Source organism: Diabrotica virgifera, chromosome 9 (genome assembly GCF_917563875.1).
Source record: "Diabrotica virgifera virgifera chromosome 9, PGI_DIABVI_V3a".
Taxonomy (NCBI): Eukaryota; Metazoa; Arthropoda; class Insecta; order Coleoptera; family Chrysomelidae; genus Diabrotica; species Diabrotica virgifera.
This window is the reverse complement of record NC_065451.1, coordinates 112,166,955-112,179,344: the sequence shown is the minus strand read 5'-3', so window position 1 is coordinate 112,179,344 and position 12,390 is coordinate 112,166,955. Positions and strand designations below refer to the sequence as shown.

Genomic DNA, 12,390 nt, shown 5'->3' with positions numbered 1-12,390 from the left:
AAGAGAGGGATTGTGATACACAGACAATGTTATAAATTCGTAAAACATTTTTAACTATTTATAATGGGAAATAAGCCACAATATTATTAAAAAATTATTTTTATTAACGTTTCGACGCCAAAATCGGGTGCCGTTGTCAAAATACAAAATACTACTAACAGAAACAAAAATGTTGTTGCTTAGTAAAAAAAATTCTTCTAATAATTTATTTAATTTGACTCATTTATATTGGCAATTCAGATACTATTGATACATTTTAAAGTAAAAGACTTTAAAAAAATGCCACAAGAAAATAGCTTCAGAACAACAATCGTAAAACATATTATCCAAGGTCCTGTGTTACTGTTCACTGTACACGCTGTTTTCAAATGCTGTTTCCCACGTGATTTTACGACTGTTCCGTGTACGAGTTTTAATTATTCTTAACTGTTTAACGGTTATTTTATACTGTATTGTCTTAGACTATTGAATAGAGAATAAGAGAGTTTGTTTAACGGTAGTGACACCCAAAGAAAGGTCTAAATGAGTGCATCCCTCAACGGGTCGTAGTAGAAGAGATTAATGTGTCCCCAGCGGAGAGTGACACTCAATAGATGTCGAGATAGATTCGCGCGTGGCTTTGTCTTAGCACAGTCCATTGGGTGCGTTCACCAGACCAGTGCCACAGTATATAGAGGTTCCACAGTAAAATCACTCTTCTGTCGGCGCTTTGATCTCAGGAAGTAATGCCAGCAGTACGCAATTGGTAATTCACCAGTGGTGGATGCGGGTTTTCCCCGTTAAAAGCCGTACGTTTCTATGCGACTAACAATGCGAGAGTGGGGCAAAAGCGACTGCAAACATTGTGCGGTCGCCATGCGCGACTACAGATTTTACTTCCAATTTTTCGGAGAGTGGTTCTACTGTCCCTCTTTATACTGTGCCAGTGCGATATCCCTAATAACACAAAACATTCCATGAATGTTCCTAGAATGTACACACAGGACATTGAAAACATTCCTGGAATGTCCCCAAATGCACACGAATGTCCCTGGAAAGTACCAGGAAAGTGCTGTGTCAGCATTTTAAATATTCTTAGAATGTTCTGTTGGAACATTCCATGAATGTCTACGAATGTTCTTTGGACATTCACAGTCTATTTTTTAGACTGAATGTCTTGTTGGAACATTCCATGAATGTTCTTTGGACATTCACAGTATATTTTTAGACTGAATGTCTTGTTAGAACATTCCATGAATGTCTACGAACGTTCTTTGAACATTCACAGTATATTTTTTAGACATTCACTGAAATATATCGTCAGTAATGTGACAATACCTCCTATATGTTTTTTCATGAGGTTTGCAGGAGACGAAAAACATTTTTTAAGGTCACTTTCTGGTTTCGTACGTATTCTGACTTTTTTTGTAGTAAATAGATAGTTGAATTTACTGCAAAACAAGTCAAAAAATATATGAAAACAGGAGGTGGCCGAAACAAGTTTTTAGTCTATCTTACAAATCTCTTGAAAAAACAGATAGGAGGTACTGTCACATCACTGACGATATATGGCCATACCAAATAATACATCCTTGATAAATATAAACATTTTTATTGCAAAAAATCTTTACATACATTTTTTAATGTAATTTGCTGACATTCCTAAATATTATAAAAAAATGTGTCACATTTGCTTTGTAAACCTTTCTTTTGCTTTTCGTAGCCACATATTCCGTTTACTTTCTGGTTTTTTGTAGACCACTTCTCTCAGCTGATTCTAAAAGAAAATAAAATAAAAGGTAATTTTTCTATCCTTTACAATTAACAATCAGAAGAAATATTATTTACAGGTAATAATATGCATAAATAATAATAATAAAAAAATAAATATTAAATAATATTTAAATAAATAATAAATAATATTTAATAAATAAAATAATAATAATGAACATTTTGTATTTTGACAACGACATCCGATGTGGAAGTAGAAACCTTAATAAAATTATTTTTTCAAGTAAATTGTGGCTTATTTCCCCATTAGAATAATTAATTACAAAAAAGCCACAAAGAAATAGATTTTTCACAAACAAATAAGTATTTAGTATTCATTATATTTATTGTTTTTATTATTTACTTTAATGTCCTACTGGTACATTATTTGACAAATAATGACATTTCGAAGTCTGTTAAGTACGATATAACGCCCTTGGGCATTAAATTTAAATAACGACTTAGATACTGTCAAGTTGACAAATATCAACCTAAGTAAAACTATGGTTACCACAATTACGTTACTACTGTTACTGGTAAATGTACTTATTTAAAAACTAATCAATTCAAAATTCATTCAAATTTTTCGCATATAAAGAATAATTTAGTCGGGCATTAAACGTTGAAGGCACCACAGGTATTATAATAATAACGCTTTCGGTCAACGTATATCCCTATAATACCCTTGGTACCTTAATAACTGTAACATAAGATTATACCTTAATTCTTGTTTTCGATTTCTGATGTTTTTATTTATTTACATTGAATATTAATCTGTTTTGTTGTATAATCTACTTCGCAATAATTATGTGATATATTTGACTTAAAATGAATTCAAAAATTTTTTGTAGTTGGGCAACAATGTCAACTTAGATCTCCGATGTAGATAATGAATTACAACAGTATCTATATTGTACGGACTGTATTATTAATTAGGTTATGCATATACCTGTGTGACATAAGCTATTGGAACAGCACAGTCTCTCAAACGAACAGATGAAAGTGAAGTTCTGTCAATATCTTTTTCTAAAAAGTGTTTTGAACATACTCCTCTATTAACAAATCTGATCTATACTTCATGTCTTCTTCGCAGGATCTTCTGGAAAGCTAAAAATACAAAATATATGCATTACTAAGCATTATTAACAAATTTTAGTTTTAAATAAAAAATATGATTAATGAACTCACAAAATTATTATAAAACAGCTTAGAAATTGTTTATTAGTATAGTCGGTTCCCCAAACTCAGACACAACTGGCTAGTGATTTTAGTAGGTATTTTTTTTTTGTTTTTGGCCAATTTTGCCAAAATTACAGTAATTAGTACTGAGACTGAGTTTAGCAAATCGACTATAATATTCTGTGTATTCATTAGTTGGTACTGCATATTATAGTGTGTGGTCTACCATCCTATTTATAAACGCATACACTAGCAAAAACGCAAAAAGAATTATTTTAGTTTTACAAATCCTTTTGTTATTACCTATCTCTATTTACTATTTTAGTTAGGAATAAGCGAAGTTTGTGGCTTATTCACAATTATTATTAAAATAATAAATGGATATGACCAATTATTAACTTATAAAATAAAATAATAATTCTTCTGATTTATGCCTTTTATTCACTTTGTTATATCTACGTTACTTAAAAGATTTTTTATGAATAGTATTATTAGGGTATTAATAGTATTAATTTATTTTCTGAAATACAGGGCATGCTTTCGTTTACATATTTGCATACTAACCTTTTAATAGGGCTTTTCATTCACAGTCATTTGTTTTGAGCTTCTGACATAATTGAAACGTTATTCCTGCAGATTTTTTTATCTACATTTGTTTCTGCTACTCCAACTGCGTTAAAAACAGGACACCATTTTATGCACTATGTTAATAATACTATTAAAGCTATTATAAAAGTATCCGAATTAAAAAAATATTCTTAAAAAGCACAAATAATACAAACAACTAAAAACAATCCACGGCAAGGCAAGGTCGCCAAGATGAAGATGCCAAGATGGCCGAAGCGAGGTCGTTGGTTGGTCGTTTTTAGTCACGTGATGCCCTCTCAAGCGCCATGCACAAAAATATATGCACGGCGAATTTGAAAATGAACGCAAAAGAAATAAATATAAATGCCTCTCTTGGGTTTTGCATAAGTTATAAGTATTTTTTTTATTAACAAAATCGCATTCCAAATTGAATATTCGCGAACAATAATTTTTATTACATTTGTATGTTTATAATCTTGGGAAACTCTTTAAATTTGACATATTATTGCACTGTAGGCCTAAAATGTCACTTAGTTTGTCTGGTATGTTATAAGTAATGTTGTATCTCTTACACGTATGTATTATTTCGCAACTTAAAATATAGGAACATTGGTAGTATGTTCACAGAATGTCTTATGGTAACATTCCAGGAATAATTTAAACAGATGTTCACCGAATGTTCCCTAAATGTCCAGGACATTCAAATATTGATAGAACTTTGGTAGTACATTCCTGGAATGTTGTGTGTTGTTAGGGATGTTAGCGCTTTAAACTGTTTAAGATTTTTCGGGTGAACGTCAATGTCAATTTAGGCTAAACTTCAACGTGTTGACGAAGCGTTCGCCATTATATTCAACGTAGGATTTACATCGCTTCAATATTGAACGTGTTTAAGAAATATATTTTAATGGCGCGCTTATTTGAAAATATTTACTTTTACAATGATTTTAATTATAAAGTAATTGAAACTGAGGAGATACATAATTGTATATGCTCACAAAATTGTAAATCTGTGTATTGAGGAACAATATAATTCATACAATATAAATCAACATAATTCATATTTCTCGTTACATTATTATTTCTTTATGACGCGAATACATCATCCAATAATCCAATGGTTCTGCCAAGTCCAGCACAGCAGCACTAAAAATTATTTCTTGTTCATTTCATTACGAAACAACAGACAACAATAAAGGTAGTATATTGTCCATTTTTTTTATTAAATTTGTTTAAAACACGTCCAAGTTATCGTTGAGCGATATAAATAAACAAACACAACGAATCTCGTTTTAGGTTAAGTTCATAGAACAAGTGAGAACCAAACAAAACCGACTACGGAAGTGTCAAACGGAAAAATACCATTCACCAGACTGAACGTAGTTTGAAAGCGCTGAAACACAGCTGTTTAGTTGAAACTTAAACCGTTTTTTTCTGCTGAATTCAGCCATTTATACTGATTGGTAAATTAATTTTGAAGAATTCTTGGCTCCTTGCAACTTTGATAAGATAGTTACCATCAAAATTGCGTTGTTGTAAAATGTATGGTAATTAATATGAAATATAATTTTTAAACGACCGTTTAATAACATGCTCATTATTCATTATTGTTAGATAGATAATAACACTTATTACTTTACCCGTGAATAATAGTTCATTACTCACGGATCATTACTCACGGGCTGAAGTTAGATTCAAGTGGTGCATGCCACTTTTTTTATTAGTCGTATATAAACTGTACATAAAATTACTTAAACTTGTTTATTTAATACAATAATTATTGTAATTTATATCAATAATTAACTTCGAAAAATTTTTAAAGGATTTTTAACTGTAACAATGAATCAGTATTTACTTTTATATCTTGATTACTATAAATTTTGACGTTCATCATTTTCAATGACAGTGACATTAGGGTATTTGCTGTATTTATTGGAATTATATTGGGTTTATTTAATAAAGTTATATTTTGTTAAATATGTGTTATCATATTATATATAGTTATAATATTATATTATATATAGTTAAATGAAAATGTACATTATGACTTTGTAAAATACTTTCACCGATAATAGCCATTTGCTATTTATTACAATGGCAGTAGGTACAAATTAGTGCTTATAATTTTTCGGAATGGAATACAACTTGAAAGACTATTTCTTGCTGTATTTTTTTAAGACATAAGGCAGCATTTGCTAATAGTACACAACCAATTACCTATTCAGCCGTGCACTGTTGGTAAACAAAATTTATTTTTGTAAATTATAATTTTAGTCTCGAGTACTTAGTTGATAATTATATTTTTTTACTAATTAAAATAAAAAAGGTCGTAGAAAAAGTATAGTATTTTACTCACCTATAATCTCTATTACTCCCTCTGATGAATTACGACACTCGCCTACGGCTCGTGTCACAAACACACTCATCGTAAGTAATAGCGATCATTACATGCTCGTTGAATATTATACTATTATTAACTAAATTAGATTTAACATTGTAAGCAAAAAAATATTTTTTTAATATTTTAAAAACAAGTAAAGACGGATTCCAAAAAATACACTTCTACGAATAAAGTACAACTTTTATCTCCATTTATTTTCTACCGACTTTGATCACTTATTCATTATTTACGAGTTTCCTTGTCAAACCGAATTAATAGGATTAAAAATCTTAATTGTCGTGTTTTCGTGTTTTTAATTAGATTGTTTGAAACCAGCTTTATAAATAAGGAATTGAATATTTGAATTTACTTTTTTGGTTAGGGAGGAAAAATGGGACACAGTGACAAACAAAAAAGTAGTGATCTAGAAACTGGAAGAATTTAGCCAATAATTTACATAAATGTGTACACTTTTACAATTTACAGTCCGTCTAATATACTTACCATTGCACGTCATTATCTACATACGTCAGGGATCTAAGTTGACATAATTGCCAAAGTATAAAAAAATCCCGAATCCATTTTAAATCAAATAGATCATATAATTATAGCAAACGTGGATTATACAACAAAACAAATTAATATTTAATGTAAATAAATAGAAAGAAAACAAGAATTAAAAAATAATCTTATGTTAAAGTAAATAATAAAAACAGTAAATATAATAAAACAAATACTTATAGTAAAGAATAAAAACAAACAGGAAGTGTCATCACCACAACTGTGAAATAAATGATACCAATTTATGCCAAAATGTCGCCTTCGTTCGATTACAGTTACAGTGTGCTTCGAACAAATGTGCTTCATAAAAATGCTTTATAATCCATTTATACAAATTAAATGAATCATATTGTGTATTTCTTTAATTGAACATTAATAGAAATCCTCAAATATTATTTCTACGCGTATATAATAAAATATATCTACTAGCTGTAATTCCAGTGTACTCGGCAAAATGATTCTAAAAAAGAACACACCTACCGCCTAAATATTTCGTGTTGGTATCATGTGACGTCACGGGCTATGACGCGGATGACGTGCAACGGTAAGTATGTATATCAGACGGAGTATCTGTTTAAACAAGACTTACCTATGCTTTTTCTCATGAGGATCTTTCAGTGCGTCACAGTTTTTCGATTTCTTTCTAACGCATTAAATTGTATGTGACAAAAAAAACGCACGTCGGTGGTTACATTTCGTCGGTGACATTTATAACATTTATTCTAGTTGTCAATAGATGGCGCCATAATCGAAAATAAAATAATTTGCGAATTATATAATATAACTACGAATATAATCTGAACAATTTATAAGACTATACAAATCAAAGAAAATACCATTTTATAAATACAATAAACACAATTGATTTGTTTTTTTGCCAAATTGCAAATAAAATGTGACAACTGTCAGATTTAACTAAAATGTCATGTCACTAAAATGTATATCATCACGGACTTACCTTTTTTTCTATAATTTGTGACGCACTGAAAAATGCTCATGAAAAGAAGCATATTACAGGAAGTATTTCAAGTAGAAACGTCTTTGTACGAATGCTACTTTATTAGTAGAAAATTAAAATGAACGAAAATGAGGCGCAAAAATCTTTATCGGTGCGAAATTCATTTTGTCTGTTACTTTTTATTTGTAGTGAAGTTGTGGATTGAAATCAAATCGACGGTTTTAAGTAATAATTTCCGTTTTGACAATTTTTGCGTAAAAACTTTCAGAATCCATTGTCAGTTTTTCTCTATATATTACAGTTTTTTCGATCTAAAGGCTGGATTAGACTCTGCGAGAAATGCGATAATTTTGATTAACTATTTAGATGGAAAATAAGCCACAATTAAATTGAAAAAATAATTTTATTAACGTTTCGAAGCCCAAATCGGGTTTCGTTGTCAAAATACAAAATACTACTAAAATAAACAAAAATGTTGTTGCTAAGTAAAATAATTCTTCTAATAATTTATTTAATCTGACTCATTTATATTGGCAATTCAGACGTATAATATAGATTTTAAAGTAGAAGACTTTAAAATGATATCGCCAATATTTATGAGTTGTATCGTCCTCCCTACAGGGTGTCTCAAACTTAACAGAAGAAAACATGTATTTTCTTCCACTCTGAATCAGTACAAAAAGGAAGTTTGAGTTCACCTTTGCACAAATTATGTGTAAATACTACGTCCAAAATAATAAAAACACGGAATCCGTTAATCTGTTCACGAAAAAATTAACTATGAATATGAGCATAATTTTCTATATCCCTAACTTTTGACGAGCAATTTATGATCAAGCTGTTTAAGCTAAATATAAAACTACATATTATCTAAGTTAAATGTTATGTTTATATGTGATTAGCTACAGTTTCGTTGAAATGACAATTACATTTTTACCTAAAAAATATTTAACGTTTCGATCTCCACTCCGGAAATCCTTTTCAAAAGATTAGTAAGAAAAGAAAATGGGATGAAAAAGTGTGTATAACTGTATAACCCATATAGTCCTAATAGCCATGGATATATAAATATATAGACATATAATACCTAGACTGCGCGCTGCTATCTAAAACAAAAGTGACGATTGCCACAGAGAAAACTGAGACTATTAGGTGGGAAGTCTCTTTCTAATCGGAGGAGTTCATCAAATCGGTGACAGTGGGAAAGTGACTTGATCGATAAAACGAACGTCATAGGATAAACCCCGCTGACTAGGAAGAGATGCCTACCCCAATTACAAATATTTCCTCTGTCGCACTAGGGGAATAGTTTTAGATTGCAATCTGCGGTATAGGTATTATATGTCTATGGTATAACCGCCAGGTTATGTTATGTTGAGGTTATGTTAACAACTGGCGGTTATACAATATACATATTATATTACCTAGACTGTCGTCTCTGTCGCAAAAAACTGGCTAATTTAAACAGCTGTATTTTCGAACATACTAGAAGGATTTTAATTCATAAATGCTCCTTTGGAAGGCATTTAAAAACTCTCTCATTTGCTGGTATCTACGTTTTGTTTCTTCGTTTAGTTAAATTTTGACAATTAGTTGAAAAATTTCAAAACCACATTGTGACCCTTTCGAGGGGCATATATCAGGTGCAAGGTCACCTAGAGAGCTCTAGCCTATTGTTTTAAGGTACAATATACCAAAATTTTTTTACAAAAGTGGTTGAAGTAAAGTTATTTCTGTGCATAAATAATTTAAAACTTTTCCCAATGATTATTAGTTTTATTTTCAATTGATATAATGTTTGCTATGTACTTACAAAATTCAAATAATGCAATTATTAATTTCATGTTTATTGCTTTATGATCATTAATAAACCTGAGCATTTCAAAAATGTAATTTTGTTCAAAACATTAGTGTTACCATACTCATAAATATTAAACCCCCTTCGTGTTGAATGTTTACGAAATTATACCACCGATTGAAAATCTTTGCATGTGAACGGCTCATTCTCATAGGAAACATAACACTAATAATAGATTATTTTTTCAATTCTCTTAAAAACTTTTCAGCGATGAATAAAAAGTTTTCTTTGATCAATAGGAAACTTCCCATTACGGTAGATACTTCCATTAAAACGACCCTTTTTCACGCAACACTACCAATAACAACGTCATTGAGAGCCCTTACCTTTTGGAAATTTCTTTTAAACTGCTGAATATCTTAAACAGGAAAAATATCTAATCATTTATTTATTCTGCTATGATCCCAATATTATTATAAACATAATATTATTTGGATAAAATAAAAATATCTCTTTTCTGTCCATCCTTTTTTATTGTTTTGGCTTTCGGATTTTATCCTTTCTTCCTTTTCTCTACATTTTTAGGTATTACAGTTAAGATATTGTTGATAATACAGTGTTGATGTTGTCTTATTATCTCAAATTGCTGTAGTCACATTCTTTCTGCTGGTGGCATCTGCGACGGTTTACCGTTAAGGCATTTTATTTAAACATAGTGTTTGTCGGTGTTACTTCGTAAACTGATCTGGGATGACTGTCAACAAGATTTTATCCTTTGAAATTCTTGGGTGGCCTTCGAGATTTAGCTATACAGGCGAATCCTAAGGATATCATGGACGGACAACATAACCAACGAGACCGTATTACGAAGAGTGGGAAAAGAAAGAGAGGTGAATGAGGTGATGTATACCATTAAAAGGAGAAAGTTAGAATATCTCGGACACATAATGAGAAACGGCACTAAATAGAGATTACTGAAGGTAATCCTTCAAGGTAAAGTATTCGGAAAACGGGGAGTTGGAAGAATAAGGATATCATGGTTAAAGAACCTGAGGAAATGGTTCTCCACAACAAATACTATTTAAAGCATCAGTTAATAAAATAATTATAGCCAGAATGATCGCCAATATTCGAAACGCATAGGCACTAAACGAAGAAGAAGATATTGGGCGTGCTCCCCTCAAGTCAATTGGGACAGCGATTCAAGGCTTTTCTATGGTGGATACAACTTTTTCTGCTGGTTTCATCTGCGATGGTTTACACTGAAAGCATCATATCGGAAAGCGTCGGAAATAGTTGGATCATTTGCATTATGCACTCCTTGGTACAAGGTTGTCGCAATCCCTAAATGACCTTCTACTATGTGGACCTTATTAGGTTCCTTTTCGGATGCTATTCTGGTTCGGTTTGTTTCATTATCGGTTAGGGTAATTTTCGGTTCCCCACGATCTTAGTACACAAACACAGTGGAAGCAGTTTCCGCTTACGGTCAAACTGCGGGGACCTGCTTTTAAACGTTTTCAGAATGAATGCACGTTTTTAAATGTACACGTACATAGTTAAAGCAGGTTGGCGCGGACAAACCGCTTTAACCCGCTTTATCGCTTTTACTGGAATGAGAATTTAGTTTATTTCCGCTTTTTGTCGCACGGGTTTAATGATTGTACAATGAATAAGGAGGCATTTTAATAAAGATCCCCTATTTGGGACAAGAGGGAGAGCGATAATTAACTTTCTTTTATTATCTTTTTTATAGTTTTGAAATAGATGATGATATTCTCCATAAATTATTCTTTCGCGATTAAAAAAATGTATACCAACTTTCTTTCTTTTCAGTTTAGTCAAAACAGAATCAAAAGCTATTGTGTCGTCATCAGAAGATGAAATTTTGCTATAAGTTGTAGACGCAACTGACAAATTTGCACGCTTTTCTCGCTTTTACCAGTATTCACTGTGTTACCATTCACGCGCGAAATTACCGCGCAGATTCGCGCGGTCTGCTCGTAAGTAGAAACAGCTTCCAATATGTTTGTATCCTTTTACACAATCGGGGTATAATTATGCTTTGTACACATGCAAGCAGTTGACACCGCGATTAGCCGACGTTTGTACTGTACATATTCCAGCGCTAGCCCTGCGTTTGACTGGCATGGCGGTCCCATTCTTACCCTAGTAACTCGAACCGCATTACAAATGCGGCATTGACAGTGAATACAATCGCCGCGGTTTGACGACGTTGAGCGGTTGCATTTGTTCCAATGTTAACTTGAACCGCGGCGTTTGGGTTCTTCAGGTAAAACCTGACGTAATCACATGTATGTGTACAAAGCCTAATACTGGGGCTAGTGTAATTCACCGGACGGGTTATATATCCACGACACACTTGTCGTGGCACCTATTAGTGCTGTTTCACATTATAAGAATTTAAACGTGCGAGTTTTAGAACGCACGACGATATTCCAATGGTGGCTCATGTAATCCTATGGAGCCTTTCTCACTAGACGGTGGTTGTAACGTTCGGTAAAGCCGCCGTGTTTATGTCGTCCCTCGCTTACAACAACAGACGGCAGCCGTGGCGTCTTTACGCACCCAGTAGCATAGGGAACTTAATGTATCCTTTCATATGATACTGTCCTTCAGTCGCACGAAGGTAGCTTCTTCGGTTGTTTGGTATATGATTTTCATTTACACTCTGTGGTTGTTTAAAGTAGGTGCATATATTTTATATAATGATGTCTCAGATTGATAGTGAAATATTAATAATATTAATTTAAGCGAGACCTGTTCATTGGGACAAAACAACTGAGGTTTATAAAGATAGAAACTTGACGAGAAATTCTTGGAATGGTGTATTGCGTGCTCTTAATAGTGCACGAATGAATTTGAATTAATTAATTTGACGAATTAGGTGATAATAAAAAAACCGGTTTCTCTTATTTCTCTTTCTTCGAACATAAAGTAAATACAACGCTATAATTTGATTTCACTCCATATAAAATATACCTTTTATTCTACGAAATTATATTTAGCTTTATAGAGTAAACAACTCGGTGAAAACGGGAGTAGGGCTGCGGTCAAGTCTTGTGTGAAATTATCTAAAAACAACATTTAAAACGAGGGGAACAACATTTAAAAATGAATGGATGACAGAGGGACTTTTGAATTCTGTACTTAAAA

The 12,390-nt window shown here is 31.9% G+C and overlaps 1 protein-coding gene and 1 long non-coding RNA gene across 2 annotated transcripts in view; one reads left to right on the top strand and one right to left on the bottom strand.

The window, feature by feature from the left end:
• The window catches only part of LOC126892422 (heterogeneous nuclear ribonucleoprotein C), a 2,215,671-nt gene that overhangs the window by 1,346,738 nt on the left and 856,543 nt on the right, over positions 1–12,390 (top strand). The gene's annotated exons all lie outside the window — the stretch shown is intronic.
• LOC126892424 (uncharacterized) lies at positions 1,576–3,670 on the bottom strand. Its single transcript, XR_007700821.1, has 3 exons — positions 3,493–3,670; positions 2,699–2,856; positions 1,576–1,756 (listed from the first exon to the last, which is right to left on the bottom strand). It is a non-coding gene; the product is annotated as an uncharacterized LOC126892424 (long non-coding RNA).